This window comes from Columba livia, chromosome Z, assembly GCF_036013475.1.
Source record: "Columba livia isolate bColLiv1 breed racing homer chromosome Z, bColLiv1.pat.W.v2, whole genome shotgun sequence".
Lineage (NCBI taxonomy): Eukaryota > Metazoa > Chordata > Aves > Columbiformes > Columbidae > Columba > Columba livia.
The window spans coordinates 43171292-43198730 of record NC_088642.1 but is presented as its reverse complement, the minus strand read 5'-3'; the positions used below and the strand labels follow the sequence as shown (position 1 = coordinate 43198730).

Genomic DNA, 27439 nt, shown 5'->3' with positions numbered 1-27439 from the left:
AAAGCAGGGAGATCTCTGGGGTCAGACTAGGTTGCTTAGGGCTTTATTCAGTCCATATGTCCTGTGTCAGCAGTGTTTGGCTAATCTGGGCACTTCAGCTAGTTTTTCAGAACTTGCTTTTTTTTCTTGTCTCTGTTCCCTTGTCCTGGCTTCAGGTATCTGAGAAGTATCTGAGAAGACATGTTTGAGGCCCTGAGAAGAGTCTTTTTTGCCATTTTAGTTTAAGTGCTCTAGTATATGAATGAAAAAGAATGGTTTCTCTGTGCAGTAGGATTTAATCTTTTCAGTCAAGTGGTAATTATGTGAGGAACATTCTTTGTTTACAAGGCTATAGAATAGGGCACAAGGTATTCTGATGAGAGGTCAGACGTTTGCTGTGGCATTTGTCAAATTGGTTATTTGATATTATTTGATAAATTTCTTTCCTTTGCTTATTTCACAGAATTGTTCAATTATGACCAATTCATGGAAAATGTACCTGATGCTTTCCTAACTGCAGTCCTAATGGTGGGACCTGGAAGGTATTTTACTGTGTATCATTATTGTCTATCATTATTTTATTGTTTATCAATAACTACTAAGTTAATGATAAAAGATTGCTGAACACTTTGCAAGCCAAAAAGACTCTCAAAATCCTTCTCTTTGGACTCTCAGATTACTTCAAATGTGTCTCTGTTTAGTCCGCATATTTGATGTTCTACCTTATCCTTGACATCAATGCTGTGCAAAAGCTTAAGGCTGATGCATCTCTTAAATTGTAGTGAGGCCTTCAGTACAGGACCTGAGCAACAATCATACATCTGTGCGTTGCCTTCTGCTGCACAATGAACATGCTGCAGAAAGATACCTAGAACTTCGAGAGGTCAGCAGGCCATCTTCCAGGTTTGGGGAAAGGTGAGCTAACTTCCTCACTTGGGAGAATGAGGATTGCTTAGCTATGTATCCTGTCGTTTGACATTGTACCCTCCAGTGAGTTGGGACAAAGAACCTGTTTGCATCTGAGAGGAGAAAAGATGGTGTTCCAGGTGAGTTGAGATGGATCAGATGTAATCTTGTTTGTTCACTTGTTGAATGAGATGTCAGTCTCATGTGCCCAGATCAAAATTTAGGTATTGAGCTTTACACAGGGATCTTGAAAACTCCCTACATCAATGCCACTTTGTCTTAGAGGAGTCTATCCTCAGAAGATGCCTTACTTATGAATTTTAAAGTTTTCCATGCACCAAAGTTGTATTTTATCCAATGACTGTTTCATGGCAAGAGCATAATCTGCTCTTGAAGGAGGGACTGGAAGTCACCTTCTAATGAGTACCATGCTAAACTGTGGCCCCTTTTTGGGTACTTCTTTTTTTAGCCAGAACAACCTTTAGTTTTCTAGGGAAAGAAATAGCAAGGTAGGAGTGGAAGGGGAGAGCAGGTGCCCACTCAAACCAGAGTTGTGATTCTGGGAAAATGTATCTTAAGATCCCCTAAACAAAAATATGGGAATCAGTCTCTGCCCAGGGCTGACCTGTAGCAGAAAAAGATGTGGTGGGAAGGTATAGCTCACTTCCATCATGACTTCTTCCTTTGGCTGCATGTTGGGACAAGGAATAATCTGGCTTGGTCCTGTCACAGGTAGAGTGATTTAGGTTTCTACCTCCCACAGAACAATGTTTAAATCACTCAAAGAAAAGTGTGACTTCGGAGAGTTTGATGACAAGGTTCACTGTATTATTTAGTGCATGGAGGAAATAAACCAAGCAGAATGCTGCTTACCTTCGCTCCAGCGACCGGATGTCAGGTTGCTCTGAAGTTTGGATCCTAGGATTTATGAAGCAAACTCTGAGGCGTCAGAGTTCATAGAAATAAATAATTCAATGGAGTAGTATAATGGGAGGGCTGGCTTGAGCTCAGTGCCTGTGCAGAGGACCCAGCCAAGCATAGAAATCTTTGTATTTTTATATATTCACAGACCATTAATCTGCTCCTCACACCATGATTTAGTTCAATAGCAATATTTGAGTTTGTGGTCTTCTTATTGGATCTTTTTCACTGATCTCAGAAGGGCCTTTATTTTGTTTACATGTAGACATTTTTTATAGTCCACAGCCTTGAAGGTGCTGTTTTGTCTGAATGAATTGTTTTCTTCCCAACAAAGTACAGAATATGCCCTATCTTGCAGATGTCCATAATGTCTTCGTTTTAACTTTAAAGTCATCATTTTCTCCCCAGTCAATTCTGTTCTTCCCAATAAAGTGTGAACTAGACCTTTTCTCACAGGTATTCGGTGTGGTCTGTAGCAGCTTTTGGTAAATATGAGCAGAACTTCACACAGCTTACTAAGTAACATGAAGCAGACAGTATACTAAAAATCACATAACCTTATATGACTAGATGATTAATTGTATTTAGTATGCATTTACTTAAGTTAAATGATTGATATGAAACTTAAATTGGGCTCATCCATTAGTAAAAACCACTGCCATACAGCCAACTTGTTTAGCAGAGAGAGCTCTAAGTAGGCTCACACAGGCTCTCATATTTATAGAATAAACCGGTTGACTTGTAGTGAATTTGCATACAGTGGGAAAGGTAAGCACAAGACTCCCTGCACCCACAACTTATCAGTGTACGGTGTGCTGTTCTGCTTCCTAAAAGGAGTTCTTGGCCTGACTGCAGCTTTGGCCTTTACCTTCTTTGGAGTCTGTACTAAACTGCTGCTGGTTTGGCTGGCGGGGGGGACAGAGTGCATCTGCCACTGGGGTCCTTGGAAGCAAAGACCACCATCAGCCTGCCTTCATGGTGTGAGATTTCTCCCACACAGATTTGCAGCCTGTAAAGTACTTTCCTGCTGCCTGAGGCCTTGGTGTGGTGAGCTGTGATTCCTGCCCTGGCTTGGTAACAAAAATGCTGTCCTAGCTGATGTTGCACCTCATCACTCTGAGAGGTCTCTGTCCCTAGCTCAGATGCTTTGTCTGATCTTTCCCTAGACTGTTGTTGCAAGTGATCCCCATGAAAGCATATCCTTTTTCATTTCAGTCAGGATCACTGAGATATGTAGGTTAGTGAGTGGTGAGCAATGAAGCCAGCAAAGCTGAAGAAGGACACACTGTCCTTTTTGACCATGGCAGCAGCTGCTGGGGGGAATTGACTCTCCAAGGAGGGCCAGGTTCATTGAAGACACAGCACTGCCCTTGGTGTTTCATTTGGCTACTAGATCACCTTCTTCTCAGTCCCCAGCCTAGCTACCAGGTTCCTCAGAGTGAGCCACCCACAGCGTACTTTATGCTGGCCAAGCCAGCATGGGTCCAGCAGCACTGCGCCTCCACATGCACATTGCAGGGCTGTTCTGGGTGTAGTCTTTGAGTTCCTGCCAGAACTGCATTTCTTGCTCCCTCAAGGAGCCAGTACTGCAGCCCACCATCTCGTGTTTTAGATCCTGACTCGCCTGGTCTGTGTGTGGGGTGTATTGTGGGGTGATGATGAGGTAGCACTGGACTTTTCTTGAGTCCCTGGCACATTTGTAGACTACTTTTAAGGGACTGCTGAAAGGTAACCTTTTGTCAGGGGACTTAAATTCACTGTATAAAGGTCTGCAACACCACTGGAAATATTTTAAGGTTTAAAAAGGGTAGAAATTGTTAGCAAATAATGGAAAAAAGGAACTTCATAATCAGCCCATGAAGGCTGCTGGTCCTGCACATATTGTGTCCCTATCATAGCACTTATGAAAAAATTACACTTTTATCTTGAAGTCTTTGGCTGCCTGTTGAGCCTGATGGCTTTGATGGTTAGAAAACTCCCAACTATTTCAGTGCTAAAAGTATTTTATGCCCAGCTTGCACACATTTGTTCTGTGCCAACTTAAATGGGTCCTCTTGTTCTTTGATGTTTACTCTCTGGATATATTTACAGACACCAAACATACCCCTTTTGAGCTTTCATTTTTATAGACTAAGCAGGCCAAATATTTTCTCCCTGTTGTTTTTTGTTTTGTGTCTTTGTTTTGTGGGTTAGTGTTTTTGTTTGGTTGGTTTGTGTTTTTTGTGGGTTTTTTTTGTTTGTTCTTTTTTTTTTTTGGGGGGGGGGTGTTTGTTTGTTTGTTTGGGTTGGGTTTTGTGTTTATTTATTTTTGTGTTTTATTTGTATTAGAAACTCTTTATACTTTGCAGTTTGAGTTTATCCTTAGGCACATAACCAGGACAGTGTGCTGCATCTTTCATGGTCTTACCAAGGCCTCGGATTATGGTATTAGAGCTTCCTCATCTCTAGTGGAAAGTCCTTGCCCATTTACCCTAGAATTTGTGATTGCTTTTTACCCAGGTCCTTCCCACAAGAGGCTATATGTGTACATAGTGCACCTCATTCTTTGTCCTCCACTGTTGTTCCCAGCTGTGGGGCTGCCAGTTGGTGGCACTGATGAGCTTTCCCCTTGTTTGATTTTTTCCCCTCAATTTCTGCTATTCCAGTCCCCAAGTTAATTCAGCTTTTGCCTCTGATATTTTGAACCTGCTATGTGTTTACAACACTGTTGTTCCTTCTGTTCCTCAAAGAACCTTATTTGTTACTTTCACTCATTTCACTCTACAACCTGCTGTTGTCTCCTGTCTTCTTCCCCAACTTGTTCTGGTGCCTGGTTCTTACTGTATTTCAGAAGGGGCATACATATGTTTAAATTTGTTTATCTCCTCCATATTCCAAATTTTTGTTATATGATGATTATCCCCACCCTCCAGGTTTGCATCTGCTTGTCCTCCTGTAACACTAGATTGGAGCTGTCCATGCATCTCTGTTTGGGTCTGTGAGGCTTTGTGAGTCCAGGGCCCACCTTGTGTGAGATTGCTCCCTTATCTTCAGTAATTTCATTTCCATGGGCTGTCCTGCTTGGCAGGGAATTCATCAGGGTGCTCCAAAATACTTTTTTTTTTCCTTTTTTTTTTTGTCTCTTGAATGCTGCCTAGTACTTCAAGATGTTATTTCCTTATCTTCCTATTCACATAACTACAAGCTCTTCTTGTTAATTTTTTGAGCAGTATAGCTGTGCTGGTTTGACTAAAATGATTTAATTTTCCTTCATACAGTTAGAAGCCATTCTTTTTCATAGCTAGCATGGTCATTGTTTGGATTTAATTTGAGAAAAAGAAGGTAACACCCCAGGACAGAGTTAACATTTTAATTGCTGGTGTCTGGGAGCCAAGGACTTTTTCTGAGCTCTCTACCCAGAGGTGTGAGTTAGCTAGTAAGGGGGGCATGGATGAGACAGACCTTGAGAGACATCCAGATTGATCAATAAGAATATTCCATGCCGTTAGCGTCATGGTTCATATTTGAGGAGAGTCAAGATCTTCGGCCAGGTTCAAAGTCAGGATGGACAGGGATGGAGACCTGTTCAGGAAAGTTCTGTTCAGGAGTTTCTCTAGTTTGGCTTTTTGACATATTGCCATTTTGCAGAGGCCTCTGGGCCTTTCTGCCTTTTTCTCTTCTCTCTCCAGGATCAGCTGTTGGGACCAGGGTGCTGCTTCCCAGGACTGGCTGCTCCATGCAGATGGAGTTTGTGAGGAATTGCATTGAGTATCTTTTATTTTATACTCTATTTCAATTTTACATATACTATTAGTAGTAATAGTAATATATTAGTGTTATTTTATTGAACTATGTTTATCTCAGTCCACAAGTTTCTCCCTTCCCTTTTAATTTACTTCTCCATTCAGGAGTGAGAGTGAGCAGCTATTGTGATTACATTGCTGGCTCAGGTTAAACCACAATAGTAGCTCTGCTTGACTCAGTTATTCACACTTTGCTCTCCAACTCTTAACCATATTTCTGGGTGAGGTTTTTCTACATTCTTGCTCTTGTGCTTCCATGTGTTTCATTTCACCCTCTTCTCTAAATCATGAGGTGCTCCTGGCTAACTGCCAGCTCTTGTCTTCAGAATTTTTTCTCTGGTGATGGATCTTACATTTTTTTTTTTTAATTTTTTTTTTTTACAGAATCCTCTGATGTGTAAATCTGCCCCTCCTTGGTTTAGAGATAGATGTCTTGTTCACTTATAATTCTTCTGTCTTTCTGTTTTGGTATTTCCTTCATACAGCCTCTCTTTCTTTCTCCTGCTACGCTTGCTGCTCCTTTCTTCCTGGCCACCCCATCTCGTTCTCCTGCTTAATTCTCCTTCCCATTACCTGGGGACAAACAGTACCTCAACTCTAGTGGGAGTCTTTCTTTGCTGCAATTATTTTGCCATGTGCGTTGACCAGAGCTAAAGCTTCTTTCCTTTCTTTTCTTCTGGTATGGCTGCATATTCCTATTTGAATTTGAGCTGCTTTTCTCAGGGAATTTTTTTTTTTCCCACAGGAAAGCTGTAAAGGATGCTCAGCATGCCTCATCTTTCTCTTTTGCTGTTGATATCTATGATTTTTTCAAGTCTTCCCATCACTGTCATAATTTCAGACTTTTATTTCCTGCCTTCATCTTAAAAGAATTTAATAACTTCCCACTGCACTGACAACTTATTGTTTTCTGTTTGCTGGATCCTTTCATTGCTGCCTGTTGACTATCTAAATTCTTGACTCAGTTATCAAGCTATATATATTTTTTTTCTTCAATTACTATCTCTTCGTAGTATCTCGTGTCAGAACCTCTTTTGTGGCTTGCCTTAGAGAACAGACTAGTGTGAAAAATGAGTGAAAGTGTTGCCTTTTTTTTGTTTTTTGTATTAACACTGGGTTATTATTACTGCCTGTCTTGTGCTCAAGTCCAGGACACCAACATTTATATCAAAAGCTTTGTAGCTATGTGCTCTCAACTCTTAGAAGATTTGGATTTGCTGTTTGCTATTACTTGAAGGATATTCAAACTATATATGTCTGTTCCTGGCGACTTGGTGATACTAAACTTTGAACTAGAATGGGGAAAGAATATAAATCAATAGAAACTGTTTAAGCAACATCTCAGTGTGCTTGAATTTCATTTTTTTCCCTAGATCTAATCCTATTGTCTTTCAACATGGGACTGTGTTGTAAGTGAACTATTCTTGCTATCATTTGGTAGGCAGTAGTCTTCTCTGATGGCGATAAACCTGGACAAAGTTGCAGGTTTCGAAAGTGGAATGCTGTACGGTAGTTCTTTTTTCTTCGGCAGGAGAAAACGCATCTGCAATCTTGGAACTGACAGCCAGGGAAGACCAACTGATGTGAGTCCATCATGTACACTGACTGTGCCTTGAAGGTGAATGATTCATTCTAAGTGCATGAAACCCATCATGAAACCCATTTCCTATTGGACTCACAGGTGACTGAACACTTGAACGTAGGAGATGTTGGTACTCCATCAATATAGACTGCTGTAAGGGGCTCTGAAGTTGCCCCCTGCCCTTACCAGCTTCTTAGGCAGGTCTTGAGCTAATTTGTCTCAAGTGAGCTCTCAAGTGAGCAAGGTGGGCTGAAAATCCTAAAAAACCTCAGTTATCTCTGACTCATTACTGGGAGTGTGGGGTGACCCCCCTTTCCCCTGATAAGTCTCCCACTAAAACAGAATCCTATTCTGTATCCCACTGTTACCATTTTGAAAAAGAATGTCTTTGGGTGATGGGTTCCATTTTTTTCTTTTTCCACTTCTTCTAAGCCCTCCCTGACAAACACTGCCTTCTTTGAGCCTGAGAAATCTTCCTTGGCAGTCGAAGGCCAGGTGGCTGTGCTCAGATACATCATTTTCCTGATGCAGCACATCAGGCAGTGGTTTTGTGAGGCATCTGGACCTGACTATAGGTCATCAGTCACATCCCCCTTAGAGATCTAGAGCAGGACTGACTTGCTGACAGAGACAGGGTAGTGTTTCTTGGCCTTTTTGCTCAGTAGGTCTCACTGGTAGTGACACTTTCTGTTAGCTTGGGAGGACTGCAGATTCCAGACTGCCTGTGTGTGCAGAGGGTTTGTGCTAAGGGAGCTGGGTCTCTTTAGCTTGGAGGAGACTGAGGGATTCTCAGTGACAACCAATGATAAGACAAGGGGCAATGAGTACAAACTGAAACACAGGAGGTTCCACTTAAATATGAGAAGAAACTTCTTCATGGTGAGGGTGACAGAGCACTGGAACAGGCTGCACAGAGAGATTGTGGAGTCTCCTTCTCTGGAGACATTCAAAACCCGCCTGGACACATTCCCGTGTAACCTGATCTAGGTGTTCCTGTTGCAGCAGGGGGATCAGACTGGATGATCTTTCCAGGTCCCTTCCAATCCCTAACATTCTGTGATTCTGTGATCCGTGATTCTGTGACAGCCAGGTGGCTGGGCCTGTGTGCTCTCCATGGGACATGGCTGGACAGAGGAAGGTGACAGGTGTCTTTCAGCGAGTGAGTGTGGGGGAGAAGGGAGTCCAGTGCAGCCCCTCACAGGTGTTCTCAGAGGGATGGTGTGAGCAGTCTCTAGTGTTCAGCAGTTGGCATTGTCTGCTTTTGGTTTTGTGCAAGTCTAGTATGTTTTTTCTTTAAATCTTCATCATAGTGTTCCATATTATATGTGCTGTTTGTAGCTATTAACCATACTTGTTTTGAGATAACTCTCTGCAATATGGCACATACATAATAAGGTATAATTAACTCAAATGAACCATGTTAAGTTTTGCAACACTTCTCCTGCCATGTTCTGAAGCTGACTTTAATAGGTTTTGTGACTAAAAAATCCACGTTTGCAGGTTCAGGTTATAGAAACTCATTCATGTTCCAGGTGTTCCCTTTTTCATTTCAGTACTGTGCCTTTGAATTCAATAATTTGTTGTTCAGTTGTCTGCATAATTAATTTGCAACCTGGAGGACTCTCTCCCTCTGAGTACAAGATCCTCAGAGTGCATCTTTGGTGCTCTTCACATGATGCTTCTGGGGAGCTGCTGATCATGATGGCATCTCAGTGCCCCATTTACAAGCTCCTTACCTTGCCAAAGCTAGTTAGATGAGTAAATGCAATGTTTGACAAAGGCCTGAGTACCACATATGGTGAATAACACTTCACCTTGTTTATTTAAAGACTGAGCCAAAATTTCGATTTTTATTCTTTTTAAAATCTGCTTCCCCCTACTTTTTCCTTTTAGTGTTAATTTTGTTGTTGCTTTTGTTGTTCCTTTTGGAAAGTGCTCTGCAGTGTCATGCATTAAGAAGTCATATAAAACAGGTGACTGATTGAAAGACAGTTTGGCAATAAAAGAAAGATGCTAATGCCATTTATGTGTGTGGAGCATACTGTGGCATATTGCAGCACTCTGGTGCCCAGCACCCTGCTTCTCTGATGAAGGAAAATGGTCATCTTCATTTGCAACTAAGCGTAGCATTTGAAGGTGGCTCTTGGTCCTCTAAATGATGGCTAACACATTTCTAAGCATATTGTCTCCTAAAGAACAGCTGGAAACAGCAAGACTGCTAGTGTATATTGCCAGGTCTAGCCCGTGTTCCAGTTCAGGAAAAACAGAAAGTGTATGCACAGTAGATGCCAAAAATGCTGACACTGGCACAGAAAGGTCTCTCAGTTGTTCTCAACACAAAGAAGTTTCTTGATATCTATGAAACAGTTCATCGTTTCTGAGTTTTTCAAGACTGCATGGCTATTAATTTCTTCAGGTTATAATGAAGCCTGTCACTGATTTTAATGGCCTTGGATCAGACAGGCATTGGTTTTTATATTTTTCAACTACAGTGTTAATTAACTTAGCATGCAGATTTAACTATGAAGCTTTGAGTTTTCATTTAGTTTTTATAATTTAATTGTGGAAACGTGGCAGTAAATGTAGATGAGAAATTATGTGCAATTAATATTGACCCAGGACTACTCAAATGTCAGACACTTGTCTCTGATGACTCGCTAGGAAATCCAATGTGTTAAATATTGATTTTGTAACATGGGGTTTTCAAACAACTTTGATACTGAGCTATTCTTCCTGAAGCCATATTCTTCCTCAAGTCAGGACTGTGTGAAACCTTGATGTCTGCAAGAGCCAATGCTGAAAGTCAGAAAATCCTGTCACTTGGTGATGCTAGCAGTCATGTTATCTCCTGCAACTTTTTTTTTTAAATGCTGAAACTACAAATAGTCAGAATTAGCCTTGGTGTGGGTATGTGTGTGTGAGGTCAGGTAGGGGTTTGTTTTCATGGTTTTTAAAGGAATATAGTGTAGACCTGTTGATAAATAGCTCACAGGAAGTTAGGGGTATGTATTATTATTATCACAGCAGTTCTTATGCCTTTGCCTGTCCACACAATTGGGGAAGGGGAATTAGTTTCGATGCTGACTTTGTCCTTGGCATAGCCCACAGAGTGGACCACAGGCTGACTCCATCTGTTTTAGAGAAGTGACTCAAAGAAGTGTTGAGATTTGTACTCTAAGTGGCAAAGACAGACATTGAAGAAGTGAGTAACCTGTTCTTTTGTCTGCTGGTGAGATTAGTAGTCGCATGTTTAAAGTAAAACTTTTTAGCTGTGTGGATACTGAACTGGGGAACACGAAGCTTGACAGACTATGGGAATGACATTATTGGAAGTGTCCAATAAGAGATTGGGCAAGCAACCGTTACAGGTCATTCAGGCAGAGCTGGTCCTGCTGTGGTGCCTCTTTAGCCTGATTTTCTGAGTGGATGGCACACTGCAATGCTTTTTATTATAGCTGATGTTTAATATTTCAAGGAATGAAAAGTCTCTGCTCTGCTGCGGCCTGGTGAGGATGGAAGAGGAATTCTCTTGACTATGGGCATTCTCAGACCTTTCGGATGGCCCATCACCTGTGAATCTGCACATGATGCTTAATATATTACCCTGTGGAAACTAAGAGGGAGAGCACAAAACTGTCTCTTGTTCTGTACTTGAAATGTGAAGTTTAAAAACCCTCTAGTTACTAATATATGTGTAGCTACAAATGTCACTAATAGCCCAGGCAAAGAGGCAGAAAAAATGAAGAAAATGAAGTTCCTGAAATAGCTGCTATGTTTGAATTAGAGGTAATGAGGATTGTGCAGGCTTTAGATCTTTAGATTCACCACTCAGCAAAATGGGAGCAAGCAAGGATGACAGATTGGAGGGATGTTTGTGCCTTGCAAACTGCAGGGGTTCATTTAGTTGAAAGATGCTGTTAGTGTTCTAGGGCAGCAAAACTTGTTTATTTAAAAACAGAACACAGAGACAGTGTTAAAAACATTTCAGCTATCAAAAGGGAGAGAGATGATAAATTGCACAGATAGACTGCTGAATTGCATATTAAAGGCACAACTGCATGGGCAAGCTCAGGAATGGCTCTTCGCTGGCATATTTGGAACATATTTCTCAGATTTGTTGCGCATCATGGTCTGCACAAGACTTGGAAGTTTGACTGCTACTTCATGCTTCCTTTCTGGCTCACCTGAAACTCCATTATTCACGACACTTCAATCTTTGGCCTGTCTTGGGAAGCTCCATATTGCAGACAATAAAATACATAGCATGTTGTGCAGAGTGTAGGATGGGTAAGGAAACAGAAGTCAGTGCTGTCCCATTACTAAATGGTGTCTCTCCCATGACTCCCTGTCCTATGCACTTGAAGGCTGTTCTGCTGCATGAATGGACATGTCTCCAATATACAGCCCCCTCATTCCTCCCTACTCATGCATTTCATGTGCCATGTAACTCAGCCTTGGAGGACAGAGCACTGCAGAGCAGCAGAATGTCTATACCTGAGCAATTGTTAGATGCAGGACTCCCACAGGTGCTCTGCATTTCCACAGCCTCACACCTTTCCCATTGTATGTAGCCTTTCAGAAAAGAGGGGGGAACATGTCATCCCTTCTTCCCCTACTCCCTGCCTCACTTTTGAAAGCAACAGCATTTGGAGCAGAGTGATATCTGAGCCTACAGCTTATTGCAATTTTCAGTGCATTGTCTCTCCCTGTGAAGAGCTGAGAAGCTAAGTTAGGAAAATAGCCACTATCTGCTGCTCCAACTTCTCCTGGAAAAGCTCCATGTTGTTCTATGAGGGGAGAAGCATTGGCCTCAGACTGCTGTTTGTTACACATAGAAGAAAATAACCAGTTGCCTGGGATCATTCTGGTGGAACGGTTTGTAACACACGTGCGCACTGTAGCTGCTTCACCTGCTTCAGAGCATCTGACTGTGTTGCATTATGTGTACTGGCTTAGAGGGATTTCCCTTGATGGAACATAAAAGTTCATTTGCAGTCCATCACCTTATGTAAAAGTTTGAACTGTTTTTGTTCAAGTGCGTTGCCATACATAGTTAGGCTAGCTAAATTTAATGCACACTCTGCTGAATCCACCACTTTGCTACATCCAGTGAGAGGGTATCAAGGTCCCTCTGAAGCTTTCAGGGACTGCAGGGGTGCAGAGTGCTCTGTGAACACAGCCATATTGCTTGTGCATCCATATCTCAGCAGGAAAACTGCTAATTTGTGCATGGCGTAATTCCCACTTTTTAGAAGTTACCAAAAATGTAGCAAAAGTCTAAGTTAGGAACTACTGTTCAGATTTAGTGTGTATTGAAATAGACTAGGGTATATCCTTAGAGACTGCAGTCATTAAAACCTTCAAGATGTAAGTGTATTCAGTTTTATCTTTGCTATTATACAGAACTAAAGCTGCACACATCTCTGCCTTTTCTTCTTTATCCTCTACTCCACTTCATGCTCTTGTCCATTTTGCTGTGCCTTGATTCCTGGGTCTGTTTTGTCAGTTTCCCAAAGAGTCACCTCATGGTCAAAAGACCAAAGAGTCTTTTCCCATGAAAATTCCTAAAGCTGATTCAGTCTCCCTGAGGTTATCTGCCAGGCTTCTGGACATACTTATTTAATTAGGGCTGCTGGATGCTTGGAACATTTCCTCTTTCTTATTTCCCTTCCCTAATCTCTGTTCTTAAAGTGCAATGGCCTGACTAGAAAAACCATCCTTCTATTTTGGGAAGGAGCTTTGCATGTTTGTATTTCTTCTGTGCCGTAAATCTCTCAGAAGAAGAATGGGAATGCCTAAATGATCTAGGCTTTGAGGTTTAAAATTTGCTTTTATTACACTGGATTTGTTACTAGAGTTGTCTTCTTGTAAAAGTTTTATATGAATTAATTTGTTGCTCCCTGCTGTGTCCCAGGACACTTTGAAAATAAGACTTTTTTTCAAGAGTTTTATTCTGCTATGAATATTTATATACATCAAGTTGCAGTAAACCCAAACAATTTTCACATTAGCAATGCAATCTGCAGTTTCTCCTGTGCCTGTGTCAGTGACATCATGCAGTTGAAGTAGGGGAAAAGAAAAAAGGTTTCAAAAAAGAAGACTCAAGATTAACATCATGGACTCTAATAAAAGTCTTGAAATTAGCCCTTTCATCATACCATATTTATTGTTTTAATTTACTTTGGTGGCATTCAGTATTGGTGAATGAGGTATGGTTGTCTTTGCATATTACATGCATAAGTAGAAGGTAAAAGGATTTAACAGAGCCCCTTCATATGAGGAGCACCTGAACCAGCCCATGACCCTGAGTGAGATTAGGTGAAAGTATCACTAAAGGGCTTCCAGGTGAGACTCTCTAAATATTGATGTACACCTGGGTTTAGAGAGGTGTGTGTTCAACAAAGGAACTAACGTGAGGCTTCACTTCAGGAAGAGTGCAGAGTTTAGAGGAGCCTTTTGGATATGCACCTTTTTGTTGGAGAAAAGCCGCTATAGCTTTGGCAGCTGGAACAAGGAGTTTGCAGTGGTCTTTGCTCTTCATGTCTCTAGCTGGGCTGAGCAGACCACTGGCATAAGTAAAACTCTGAGTCTGTGTTTCCTAACAGTGGAATGCTTGTGGATGACAACAGACACTGGTGCTAATACTGAAGGTCTGCATGTGCCCAGCTTTGTTGAGGCTGCAGGGAAGTCAACAGCTTTCTCTGCTGGTCTTCTGCACCTGGAAAATACCTACCATCTTCCTGAGTCAGTGCTGCAGGGGATGCAGAGGTGGGGTGTGTCTGTCAAGGTAATTTTAGGGGAAGAGACAGCGGAATGGTGGGCAAGGCAAATGAAGGAAACAAGCCATGGCATTAATGGGGCAAGAAGGCAATAGCCACCAGTCATCCGTGGCACTGATGAAGGTGGCACCATAACTGAGCCAACAAAACTATCCTGACTAGCTTGGATGCTGGTCACCAACTAACTAATGTCTTGTTCCCATTCCATTAAGGCAGACCAGCACAGCTGGAGATATAGCAACTCCATGTGGGCAAAGAAAGCACGTAGTTTTCCTGACGAGCTCCACAGGGCAAATAGAGGCTGGTTGTGTATTTTCTGTATTTCAAAAAGGTTATAGTAGTGTGGCTATTAGACTGCTGATGCTTTTGCTTGGGTGTGGGTCTTGACACATGTGTTTCCACAGCAGGATGTCCATTTCTGTCCTGTTAGTGTGTAAATCACTGAAGCATCAGAACTTTGTGGTGACCAAAGAACAGGGCTGATATCAATTACATGTGGATCTTCACTTCCTCTGTCCTCTGATGGGGAGATCTCTGTGGTGGCTTATTACATGGCTGGTGTTCTATGTGCTGTTTCCTCTCCAGTGAACTCTGGCAGTGGAGATGGAGTTTATAAAAAGGATAGCATCTTTTCCCCTGTTGTTTGTCTCACACTGTGCCCATTTGTAAGTATTTAGCATTGACAGGCTCTACAGATGTACCATTGTTTTCTTTAGATGGAATACCGCAGTCACACAAATGTCAAAACTTCACGCTTGCTGTCTCTGTGTTGCAGAAGCCTTCCTGCCACAGTAGTGATTATGTGTAGAGTGGTGGTGTCTCATCTCCAGAACTGCCTCTCCTCAAAAGCCAGGGCAGACTAGCAACATTATGGAGCAGAGCAGGCGTTCCCCAAGAACATTTTCAGTTTTGTTTCCCTTTCAGTGAAAGGATATACTAGTGGCCCTGTGAAGCTCACGTCTTTTTTTATTCATTTTACTTGTTCACACAGGCACTGTGATAGCAGTCACTGAATTAAGCACTCTCATTGATAAGTGTACTCAACTTGCAGGGTGAATGTTGTCCATTTCAGGGCCAGTGCAAATAGTAGGAATAATAGTAGGATTTTTTTCAATGATCCAATTGGTCCTTTTTTCCTGGACCTTATGTCTGTGTCACATGTGTCATGGCCCAGGGAGTTTCCAGCACAATTTAGAGCTACAATGCCTGGTGCTGGCCAGGCGATGGCGTTGGCATGAGTGATGTACTATGACACTTTCCGTCTCAGATTGTGTTCCCTAGTAGGAGTCCAAGTGGGATTAGGAACTGAAATAAGAGGTGAACAAGGGATGTGATAAAAAGAGCGAAAAAACTGTACTGAGGGGAGCTGGGGATGCAGAGAGGGTATGAGGTAGGGAAAGGCAGGCAGTTTAGCTAAGAAATGTTGCCACTGAGAATGGCAGGCACCTGGTATAGTATGTAGTGGTAAACAGAGGGTGCCGGAAGACTGACTTTATGTGTGTGGAAAGAGAAGGTACCTGAGCTCAGTGCTGGTCCATCCATTTATAATCAGAATAAGCTGTTTGCTAGGTCTGCTTTTCCAGGCTCATGAAGGTACTCAGGAGCTGGTGCTGGCCAGAGAAAGGAGCAGATCTGGACCTGGTGCTGCAGGTTCAGTAATGGCAGAGTGCCTTGATGGCTGTCCTGGACTTTCAGCTGCAGATAATGTTCTGTCATTTTCAATTTGGAGACTATTATAAAAGAGTGGAAATTCACCCCCACACACCCTGCCCCTAGCTCCACATTTGATGATTCCTTGCTCTGTGTGCAAAAGCAGACTGGGTCTCGCCGAAGGGGAAGGCAGGTAGCAGTATTTTTTAGATCAAGCCCAGCAAATGGGAAGAGAGCAGCTGAAGAGCTGTTTGGCAATGCAGGCTGTGGTAAGGATCTACACCAGCAGGTACATCTGCAGAACAGAAATGAGGGGAACACCATGAGATCGCTGTCCAGAAGTTGAAAGGAAAATCACGGTGCACTGAGTTGAGAGCAAAGAGCAGAACAAGCAAAACTGCCATAGGGAAAGCCCTAGTTCAGTTCTCAGGTCATTGTAGAGAGGAAACAAACTGGAGGTCCTTCAGAGGGGAGCTGCAAAAATGAAGAGTTTGTGAAACAGGAGAAGAGCTCAGGCAGTCAGATGTGCTCAGTCAGGGGAGAAAGGCAAGAAAATCGGTGTTTACCAATGCATAAAAGGCTGCTGCAAAGATAAAAGGGTTAGACCAATTATTTTCAGTCATTGACGAAGACTATTCAAAGAAAATGGATTTTGAGGCCCAGCGAGGAAAATAATTTCAATACTCCAGTGAAACTTGTAACCTGCTGAATTTTAATTCTCTTGAAGCAGAAGAAAAGGATTTCAGTGGGCATGGGATCAGCAGTGTAACCAAGAATACAGCTGGCAGTCAGGGCCAGTTATGAAGTAGCCAGTGGACCCACTATTCAGATTAGAGAGCTTGCAGGGAAAAGCCAAAATATGCTGCTGTTTGAAGAGATGCTTTCCTCATGCTGATCCTAGCAAAGCCCCAAATCTCAGCCCTTGCCCTTCCAGGAGAAGGTACCGTTGCTAGAGGTACAGAATGGCTTTTTTAAAATGGGGAAGAAGTCAGCTTTGCTTTTATTTTTGTGATTGGATAATAACTAATAGAGAGTATGGTGATATGTACTTTAGTCCAGTTTTATGAATGCAGTAGCTACACCTCGTCACTCTACGGATTTGCACTATGCATGTCCCTGTGCAGATCAGTCAAACAACATGAAGTGCTGAAAGGGAGTTGTCTGCAGAATATTTTTAACCTGGTATATACTTTTCCCAGAAATGCCAAATTATGTAGGGGGATAGTAGTAGACTAAGGTCTTGGACTGCAGCACTGAAGTTCAGGATCCACCAGGGTGCTCTATGTGCATCCTCTTCCTTCTCACACTCTGGTGAATACAGTAAAATAACGGCGCAAAACTTCTGAAGGCAAATGGACCTGAACTGCCAAACCAAGATGTAACACCTAACACCTCTGGATCATAGAATCATAGAATAGCTTGGGTTGGAAGGGACCTTCAAAGGTCATGTAGTCCAACTCCCTGCAATGCGCAGGGACATTTTCAACTAGATCAGGTTCCTCAGAGCCCTGTCCATCGTGGCCTTGAATGTCTCCAGGCGTGGGGCATCTGCCACCTCTCTGGGAAACCTGTGCCAGTGCCTCACCACCCTCATTATGAAAAATGTATTTGTCATATCCATCTCTTTCTTTCACCCAGATTACAGTGGGCTGTGGATCTCCTTGGGCAGCACAGGCAATGGCAACTTCCTGACCTGTCTCCGCCACCATGTCTTGGGGGGGATGAAGGAACACAGCTATCACTTGTGGGGGCACTGACAGCTGTACCTGGAGGATGCACTGGGCTGACTCCAGCTGTATGAATGCAAATTCCAGACACACAGAGAAAGTCAGCAGTAAAAGCAAGTTATAAGTGGTAAATCTAAATGAAAGATTCGATTAATCCTCACCTATTTATCTTAGTAACTTCTGCTGAATCGTCTGTGACAAAAATGCTGGAATATTAAACCAGGACTATGATGCAAAATGCATTTCCTGTCTCTAATGAGTACAATTTCAAGCTAGATTCTGGCATTCTTGCATATGTTCAGTAATAATTTTCCATTTGCTTGCTAAGGGACAGATTAGTGTCTGGCAAAATATTATGGAAAATTTACAATCTGGTTTTGCTCATATGTAACTCTAGCCCCATCTTAATTTTTTTGCATGCACTGTAATTTATTCTCGAATATTGTGTTAGCCCTGCTGACATGTCAAACTAGATACATAAGACCATTTTCATATGCTCTTTGTTCCATCAAGTACTTGATCTAGTGCTTGAAATTTCTTACCTGTGTTTGTGCTACTCTGGATGGTCAGTTGTATTGTTTTTTGTCTCCTTGTGGGGAACAAGATTGTGAAAGCACAGGGGAAAACACACCTCTCAAACAGAAAAGGCTGAAGGCTTAAGAGAAATGTGTGCTTTTGGACAGCGGGGCTTTCAGTGGGATTACATGGTATAATAATGCATGACTCTAAGCAAAGACAGTGACTGCAAGAGATTAAACAATTTTACCCACCCATGTGAGAAGCCCTAATAAGGACCATATCATCATGAACTCAACTAATTTTTCCTGCCTGGCACCTTCCAATTATATCCTGCTTGATTTATTTGTTTAGTGATGAATTTATCTTCGAAATCATAGAATTGTAGAATTCTTTTGGTTGGAAAATACCTTTAAAATAATCTTTTCCAATCATTAACCTAACACTGCCAAGTCCACCTCTAAACCATGTCCCTAAGTGCCTCATCTATGCATCTTTTAAACACCTCTAGGGATGATGACTCAACCACTTCCCTGGGCAGCCTGTTCCAATGCCTGACAACCCTTTCTGTGAAGTTTTTCCTAATATCCAATCTGAACCAGCCCTGGTGCAATTTGAGGCCATTTCCTCTTGTGCTATCACTTGCTACTTGGGAAAAGAGACTGACCCCCACCTCGCTACAACCTCTTTTTGAGTAGTTGTAGAGAGTGATAAGGTCTCCCCTGAACCTCCTTTTCTCCAGACTAAACAATCCCAGTTCCCTCAGCTGCTCCTCATCAGACTGCTCCTCCTCCAGACAGTTCACCAGCTGTATTGCCTTCAGGGGAACATTTAAATTCTCTTTGATAAGTTGTATTAAGTATCTTTGGTTTGAGGAGGCTGATTTTAGGGAAATCATCCCTTTCTCCTCCCCATAGACTCCTGTCAAGCTGGGAACTTCCTGTGATCCCAACAAACAGCTTTGAATCATTCTTATGAGGAGACACCCCTATTTATAAAAAAAAAAAATTCTCTGACCTTGTCCAAAAGCAACTGGCAAGGATGAGCAAAACGTAAGCGTACTTGTGTATGCGTGAAGGGAAGTGTCATGATGATGGAGCCAGCAACAGTCCTAATACCAGTCTTAAGGACATGAAATACATTTTCAGAGTTGGGGATAAATGCACTTGTTCGCAATACCTCAAAGGATGTTCATGGGCAAGTGCTCTGTTTTGAGGCATGGAGCCCTATGGAGAATGTGGTGCCTGAGGGGAAGCCCTAGGCTACTCACCTGACAGTTGCATTCGTCCTGGTATGTGGCGGATAAGCAGGCACAGGAAGAGCAGTGGCCAATACTTTTCTTGCAGGGCCATGTGTCCTGGGCAAGACTGACAAGGCAAGGAGCAATTCTTGTCACATTTCAAGAGGGGTATGAGTGAACTTCCCAGGTAGGAAGTAGCACACAACTGTCTGGCTTTTTTGGTACTTTCTGTGCTCTCATAGCCTCTGTGCAGAGATACAGCTGCATTTCTGTCACTTTTTTTTCACCCCATCTAACTCCTTGTAGTGTAGAAGTGGGGAGAGGTTATGCTTTCTCCATTTATTTTAATGGAAGAAAGAGATAAGGAACATATTGGTTTGTCACTACCTGGTGTCCCTTTACCCGTGGATTCTGGTCATTTTTGTAATATCATGTTCTTTGGTTTCACAGTTTTTGAACACTGCCATCATTATGGAGTACCACCAGCAACTTATCTTTCTACACCAGAGCAACCTGAGTACTTGGGCTTGTAACTATCATCCATTTCACCAGTATGACAGCTAGAAAGGTTATTTGTCCAAAGACCCATGAAACATGCATGACAGGAGGAGCATAAATCTGTGCTGGTCTTTGAATTACTAAGTCACTGTATAATCAATTAAACTTCTCCTAGGTGAGGTCCTTACCCTGTTTATTTTGGTTTAGCCATATATAAAACCTTGTATCACATCAGTAATTTTCAGTTGTGATGCATAGCAGCTTTTGAGCCTGCCTGCCTTAGTTTTTTTCAGACACATGGGAAAAATCCTGCCACTTCTAGATTTGCTATGAAGTTGAGCAACATACAGATGAAGTGAAGATCATGTTTTGATGCTGAATACAGTGCTTGGGAATAACTGTCTGGCCACCTTGACTGAAATGCTGCCCTGTGCAAGGGCACACAGGCTGGAGATGAGAGGTGAGGACTCCAGCCTGTGGTCATTGTGGGTGGGTGGATGCTGGGGTCCACACTGCATTAATGCCTATGTACTATGGTGGTATGAAAATCACTTGCCAGCTAACGAGCACACTGGAGGACAGAGTGTGTGAAAGCAGTGCTTGCTCTTTGGTGGTATCCCTCTGGTGTCTTACTACTCAAGCACTCCCTTGGTAATTAAAGCAATTACAATGGAAAGTGCCAGATTGTCTGTACTGGTATTAAAAGAATAGGGAGGAAAATGTTCTGGGGAAGGGCCAGGTCACTGTGGTATGTGTTTCCCAACAGGATTTCTCAGGTGGTATATGGGATTCAGAACACACGCCAGCCTCTGGCAATTCTGCTGTTTTTCATTAAGTCCTGACTTTGTCTGAAATTGCTGAGTACCCAACCCCCATTCTGTAGAACTGGGTCCCTGCTGTCAGCAGACTGTGTGGGTGGTGTGGGTCCTTGATAGAGTGCTAGTATGCTGAGAGGAATTTTCCAGGAGGGGCGAGGCAGGTGGAGGTCAAGCGCAGGCTGGTAACAACTGGTGTTGCTGGTGGAGGCTGTGTTGTGATGTCCTGTGAGAAGAAAAACGTCACTTCCTTCCATTTGGAAGTTTTCTTTACAGGACTAGGTGGTGTGCTAGGTTCTTGGTGACAGTAATTAGGGGAATCGGTGCAGGCATACACTGACTGGATATAAACTAATGCTCTAAAAAGCCTTGTTAGTTAAGGAGGTCTGACTGGAGTTCAGCACAGCTTGTGACACAGAATTGCTGGGGGGATGTTTTACCTTGATTACTGGAGACTGTATTTGCCTGTCTGTTAATCCAGCTGAACTTGCTTGGTTTAACAAAGAGTTTAAAGCAGTAAGTTCTCAGTTTCTAGCAGTGCAATTTTCATTCTTTGAACTTATTGCAGACTCATCCGGTCATGCTTCTGAGGAAAGCGAAGCTGTTTCATGACATCCTGCTTCACTGGGGTACAAACACTTAAACACTTGGATCGACATTTTCTGTTTTCCTAGCGTTGTTGTAGCTATGATGTTCTGAGGACACAAGGCAAGGTTTTGAGCATGAGTACTAAGTTTTACTAATTAGCCAGTGTAATATATGAAACAAACTATATTTCTGGCTACCACGTGAGCTTTCAGACACATGACTGTTCTTCAGGTCCACTCTAGATATCAGTGTATGTTTTCCAGGCTTGACTGGTATCAACGGGAAACTCTTCCAGCTCAGTTCTGCATTTTTTCTTCTGACTTTATCTTTTCTAGAAGTCTTAGTCCTGGACAACAGTGTGCGTTCATGCAAGTGCTACTCTGTGTGAATGTATGCACACAAGATATAAGTGGCAGAAATGTCACTAAGTATCATGGAAGGTCATTCTTCTCGGTGACTGAATCATTTTTGAAACTGTAGTTTAAAATGTACTTATGTGATTGCTTTGCCTTCTTGAGCAACCCTCTGCAATTTTATGTAGATGTGTTTTCTGCAGTACAGTGGGAGGCACATGAGATGAAGGCTGATTGTTTTTATTTAGGTATTTGTATGCAACTCTCATGTATCATTTAAAAACAAAGAAACAAAACCAGGTTATTTTTATACAGAAGAATGCTTGTTGTTCATTTAAGAGACTGCAGCAATTCTGCCAGCTCAGGCCTTAAGAATCTTTTAGCAATACTGAACACTTTCCAGAGGACAACATAAAGTGACAACATATACTTCACTGCCAGAGCTGAAGTTGTGAAGTTGGCCGTGTTTTTAACCTGAGCATCCTAAACCAATCACCATCTTGACTACATCTGGGTTTCTCTTTGCTTTAATATAATTTGTAGTAAGAAGCAAACCAGACACGTAAGTCAGTAGGGGAGTTGTAAATTTTCATACCGTAAGTGATAAGAGTGTAGCACTTTCACTTTATCCTCATGTGGTCTGTGGATCTGTAAGCAACTGCTCTGGGTAATAGAGGAGAAAAATAAATACTCAGTTTTGAGATTTCAGTGTAGAAGGAGGTCACCAGTGGAGTCAGACAAGGGCCTATGCTGTTAAATATATTTGTAACTGTTACGGCAAAGGAAGTGAAGAGCGAGAACAGTTTGTTGATAATACTAACCTTATTCAGTGTTTTAAAGATAAGTATGTACAAAAGAAGAATCTCATGAGATTGAGCAGAGAATAAACATGCAGCTTAAATTCTGTGTAGGCAAATGTAAAGGAATATACATGGGAAAGACAATCCTAGCTTTAAACATAAAGGACTCTGAGTTGACTATTTCTACAGAGGTGTGAGATCTTGGGGCTACAGTGGAACTATGGAAATGTGAGCTCAATGCACTGTAGTGGTAAGGGAACAAGCAAGGGCATGGAAAAACATAGCACTGGGTAATACTAGGAAGGGAGCAGGAAACCAAATGAAGAACACCATTATTTTACTGTACAATTCTGTGGTGTTTGCTGGGTAGTCCGTGTCGTGCACAGTCGTGATTGGTGGCAGAATGGAATAGTTCAGTGGAAGAGACCTACAATGATCATCTAGTCCAACTACCTGACCACATCCTGGCTGACCAAAAGTTCAAGCATGCTATAAAGGGTGTTGTTCAAATGCCTCTTAAACACTGACAGGCTTGGGCACCGACCACCTCTCTAGGAAGCCTGTTCCAGTGTTTGTTGACCCTCTGGTTAAAGAAGTATTTCCTAACGTCAACTGTGAACTTCCTCTGGTGCATCTTTGAACCATTCACACATGTCCTGTTGCTGGATCCCAGGGAGAAGAGTTCAGTACCTCCCTCTCCAATTCCCCTGCTCAGGAAGCTGAAATGAGGTCACCCCTCTTACCCTCCTTCTCTCCAGACTAGACAAACCCAGAATCCTTAGCAGGACCTCTCAGGACATGCCTCTAGCCTTTCCACCAGTTTTGTTGTCCTCTTCTGGACACATTCAAGTGCCTTAACATCCTTCTTGAATTGTGAGGCCAAGAACCACACACAGAATTCAAAATGAGGCCACAGCAAGATAATCACCTCTTCTGACCAGCTGGTTATGCTGTGTTAGATGCACTCCAGGATGTGGTTTGCTCTCATGGCTGCCAGGGTTCACACTGCTGACTCAAACTGCTGTCAGCCAGAACCGCTAGATCCCTTTCTGTAGGGCTGCTCTCCAGCCATTCCTCTCCCAATGTATACTTATGTCCAGCATTACTGTGTCCCAGGTGCAGAATCCAGCATTTATTTTTGTTAAATTTCATGCCATTAATGATTGCCCAAATCTTTAAAGGGTTATAGTTGAAGATGAAAAGGTACAAAAGGTGGTGGTATGGATGAAATAAGGAATAGCTCCTGCTAGCTTGGCTTCTTCAAAGTTGAAAAACTGGAGAGTACACAAAGATCTATTACATTATAAATGTCAAGCAGAAAATAGAAGAGGAAACTCACTCTTTCTTCTGGTCCAAGGACTAGAGGGCTTGCAATGACAGTAACTAGTAGTCGCTCAGACCAAACAGGAAAATACATCTCTCCAGGGAACTCGCACCCAGGGAAGTCTCTGTCACAGGGTGCTGTGCGTACTGTAAGCTTTATACAGTCTCATACTGCACAACAGCTCATCACCTCTGGCTTGGGCAGCTACTAGGAGCTACCCACCATGCATGCTGGTTTTGTATGCTTGTGGTCACAGCTCATGGCAGGGTACTCGAGACTTCTGTTATGGTCCAAATATTTATCTTCAGTTAGAAATAATGTTTGTATTTAATCTACACATTTTTTTCATTTTTCCCTGACTGAGAAAATGTTCCTTTGTGGCTGCTTTAGCATCTCCCAATACAAGCAAGTGGGATAGTATTTGTCTTCTTGGAGCTCTATTGGCATTCTGAGGGGGAAGTCTATGTGCTCTATACTGCTGCAGCTGATCCTGGCCTTCGTGGACCTCTCAGGCTAGCTTTTGTGAGGATCTGTTGCATGATAAGAATAAAAAACTCTGGGAAGAATCCAAATAAAGAGGGGTCTAATAATTGCAGTGCATGTGGTTCAATGAAAACGAAAGCATTTAATGCAATCATGTTCTGGGTTTCTGGCACCATTCTGTGCATTGGGATGGAAACAGATTTTTTTATTCCTTGCCCCAGTGCAACCAGTTTCCATTCTCTTCCCCACACTGCTCATATTAGGATGGAAATGTGAGGTTTTATGGCTAAAACCTAAAACATAAACTCAGAGGAACACAACACTGAAAGGTATGGAAAGTGTCTCTAACCCATCAGTGGCCCACTGGTGAATACCTAGGAGAAAGGCTTTCTTGGCATAGTTTCCAGCTTCCAGCACTGCGTTGTCCTGAGCCTGGGGAATCCCTCAAGTTAGAAGCTGGATTTTATTCCATGGATTTGCCTGACTTGCCTGACATGCCTTCTTGCTAGTTCAAACTGGTGTTGCACTTTGCATTTGTTCCTGGCACAGACAGGCTGAGAGCAAGACAGGGGCACCACTGAGCTCTTCAGTGTTTGCCCGCGCCTACTTGGTAATGTGTACCTGCCCCTCCATGTCTACAAGGAACACTGTCTCCTCTGCTGTTACTTGGTAGTGGGGCAATGAAGCATTCTCGAGCTTCCCATCCCAGAGCATGCCTTGAGGGGAGAAGTGTGCCCTTGCTTTGAACCATTCTAGCATGGGCATGCTGCTGAGATGTGCTTGATGTGCTTGTGGATATGCTGAATAGCATCAGACTTGTGGCCCAGGTAGTAGTGAAATTTAATGCATGCATATACCCTCAAAACAGAACAGTAGAATAAAATTGTGTTCTGTGAAATAATAAGGATTGTCCATGGATGAACAGCAAGAACTATCTGCCAAGTGGCACTCAGAGATTTTGCTCAGAGGGTCGCTGTATCACAGGACATCAGAGTAAGGCCACTGCACTGAAAAGTCTGAAACTGTCTGAAAGTTTGCATTTCAGAAGTCTGAAACTTCAGTGTTTTTCTTGCTGATTCTTCTGCAAGACTAGCTAACCCTGCTTGAGCCTACTGCAAACTGCCTATTTTCCATCCATTAATACATTTTCCCCTGTATTGCAAGGATATATTTCATGCAGAGGTTCACATTGTGTCATCTTTCTCATATTGACAGTTCTGCTATGCCACTATTGAGTTAGCCCTAAGAGAATTATTTTCTCACAGATTCTTCTTCCTTAAATGGATTCTGAAAAAGCTTTGGAAATGATGTGGACATGGTTGCCTATAAATATGAAAATCTGATAGGTTTCTAACCCCTAATTTTTCTCAACAGAAACTATAACATCTTTTTTCAGAGTGGGTATGCATATGTTACAATGATGACAACTCTGTCAATAAATTTTTCAATTTGAGAACAAAAGAAACAAGGACAAATATCAGAAGTCTGTGAAGGATTTTTAAGAAGAGGGCAAATAACAAATGTATTGCAGATTTTCTTTTTACTTTTCTGTCTGATGCATTCTCTTCAGGCACAAAAATGTTTTAAGAACAGTACATGGGGATATTTTGAGCTCTGTAAAGGAGGGAAAAAAAAGGCTGTAGGGTACTTTAAAGAGATGGACATAGTATTAAAAATGTCATTATATATACCAAAATAGGTGTATCCAAACCCCACCTCTAAATTATTGGAATCAAATCACAAAATCTTTAGTGTATAAAAACAAAGGTGAAATATTATTTCTAGTGAGAGAACAAAAAAAAATATAACCTTCAAATAATTTCTTACATAAGTGAAAGTCATAACATGAAACAAAACATTATCATTTATCCTTGAGTCATGAAGTGGGAATAAAAGACAACTGAAAGATTTTAGTCAGTCTTAGCCTCAGGACACATCAGCAGAACTTCACTGAAATTAGAGCTGTTCACTGTGGGCTGAATGAGACCCCAAATACAAGGCTTAAGTAGTATAATTTATATTGATATAGACTGTAGCTTTGTATTAATAGTAACCGTATCCTGCATAATTCTTCTTTATTACATGTGTACAATTGTTCCTCCTCAGTTCCAAACTAGAGTGGAACAAATCTGGTGAAAGCGTTGTGGTTGATGGAATAAATCACTTTCACCTCTACCACTGATTCCAGCTCTGTGTTCCCTGACACCTAAACAAAAGATCATTTTATTCATAATCATGGAACCACAGAATGTTAGGGATTGGAAGGGACCTCAAAAGATCCTCTAGTCCAATCCCCCTGCTGGCGCAGGAACACCTAGATGAGGTTACACAGGAACATGTCCAGGTGGGTTTTGAATGTCTCCAGAGAAGGAGATTCCACAACCTCCCTGGGCAGCCTGTTCCAGTGCTCTGGCACCCTCACTGTGAAGAAGTTTCTTCTCATATTTAAGTGTTCTCCTGTGTTCCAGTTTGTACCCATGGCCCCTTGTCTTATCATTGGTTGTCATAATGTTGGTTATTGAAAATCACAACATGAAAAAAATTGTCTTTACAGAGGGGAATGGTCTCCAAAATCTTCAGAAAATATTTTTATTATGCATGCATGGTTACCCTTATTATTCAAAGCATTATTATTTCATCATTCACATATTAGAGTTACTGAATAGTTAAAACATATGATGGATATTTTATGAGTGGAAGAGGAGCACCTCCCTGTTTATTACGAATGTCACACAAGCAGACAGAATTGTATAAATCTTAAATGACCATTCAGGAGGGAAAAAAATATCTCTGTTTTGTCGTTTTAATGAACAAGGCCTAGGTTCAGATTAACCAGGGCTGAAGATATTATTTGCAGATATTGTGATTTTTAGTAAAGGTTTGTGGCAGTGACACTGCTAAAATACACAACTTTTTCATATTCTTGCCAAGCAACAGAAAGAAAGGGGAGCATCACAGTGCAGGATCAACCTGTGCTCATTCAGCCAGGTCTGGTCATGCAGACAGGCAAATGCTGTAGGTTTCCATGCTCCCTCCATAGTCAAGTTGATGGGACAAACAGGTGGCGGTGGAGTCTGGTCAATGCTGGGCTGATCAACACATTGCACCTTGGCTTTCAACTGTGGATGAACTGCTCTTGCAAGTGAACACCTGGGAATAAAGTTTGAGACCCATTGCCTGTACTACATTAACGCTTCAGATGATTGAGGGAATGTTATCTGCAAAGAGTTGGAAGGCAGCATACTCTCTGTGGTTACAAATAGTAACAGATCCACAGAAAGGTTCAGAAGGTACCAAGTCGTGGACACACAAAGGGGTGGACTAATTGTTGTAGCACAGGTAGGACACTGTAGGCATCATCTCTAGAACTATTTCTTCTCTCAGACTGCTGAATGGAGAGAGGTGTTAGTGTGGCCTCATATAAGCAAGTACTTGGGGATGCCAGGTCACCCAGAAGGTGCCCTTTGCAAGCGAGACTCTCTCTCCAGAACTGATG

General features: G+C 42.2%; 1 protein-coding gene across 8 annotated transcripts in view; it reads left to right on the top strand.

The window, feature by feature from the left end:
• Positions 1–27439, top strand: part of PIGG (phosphatidylinositol glycan anchor biosynthesis class G (EMM blood group)) — a 245345-nt gene that overhangs the window by 145828 nt on the left and 72078 nt on the right. For 5 of the 8 annotated variants that reach the window (XR_010468873.1, XR_010468866.1, XR_010468871.1 and 2 more), the window contains one exon: positions 443–27439. This exon is cut by the window's right edge. The gene's annotated coding sequence lies outside the window, so the exon portion shown is untranslated. The remainder of the gene's footprint in view (positions 1–442) is intronic. The other 3 variants (XR_010468870.1, XR_010468868.1, XR_010468867.1) reach the window with 2 other exon arrangements.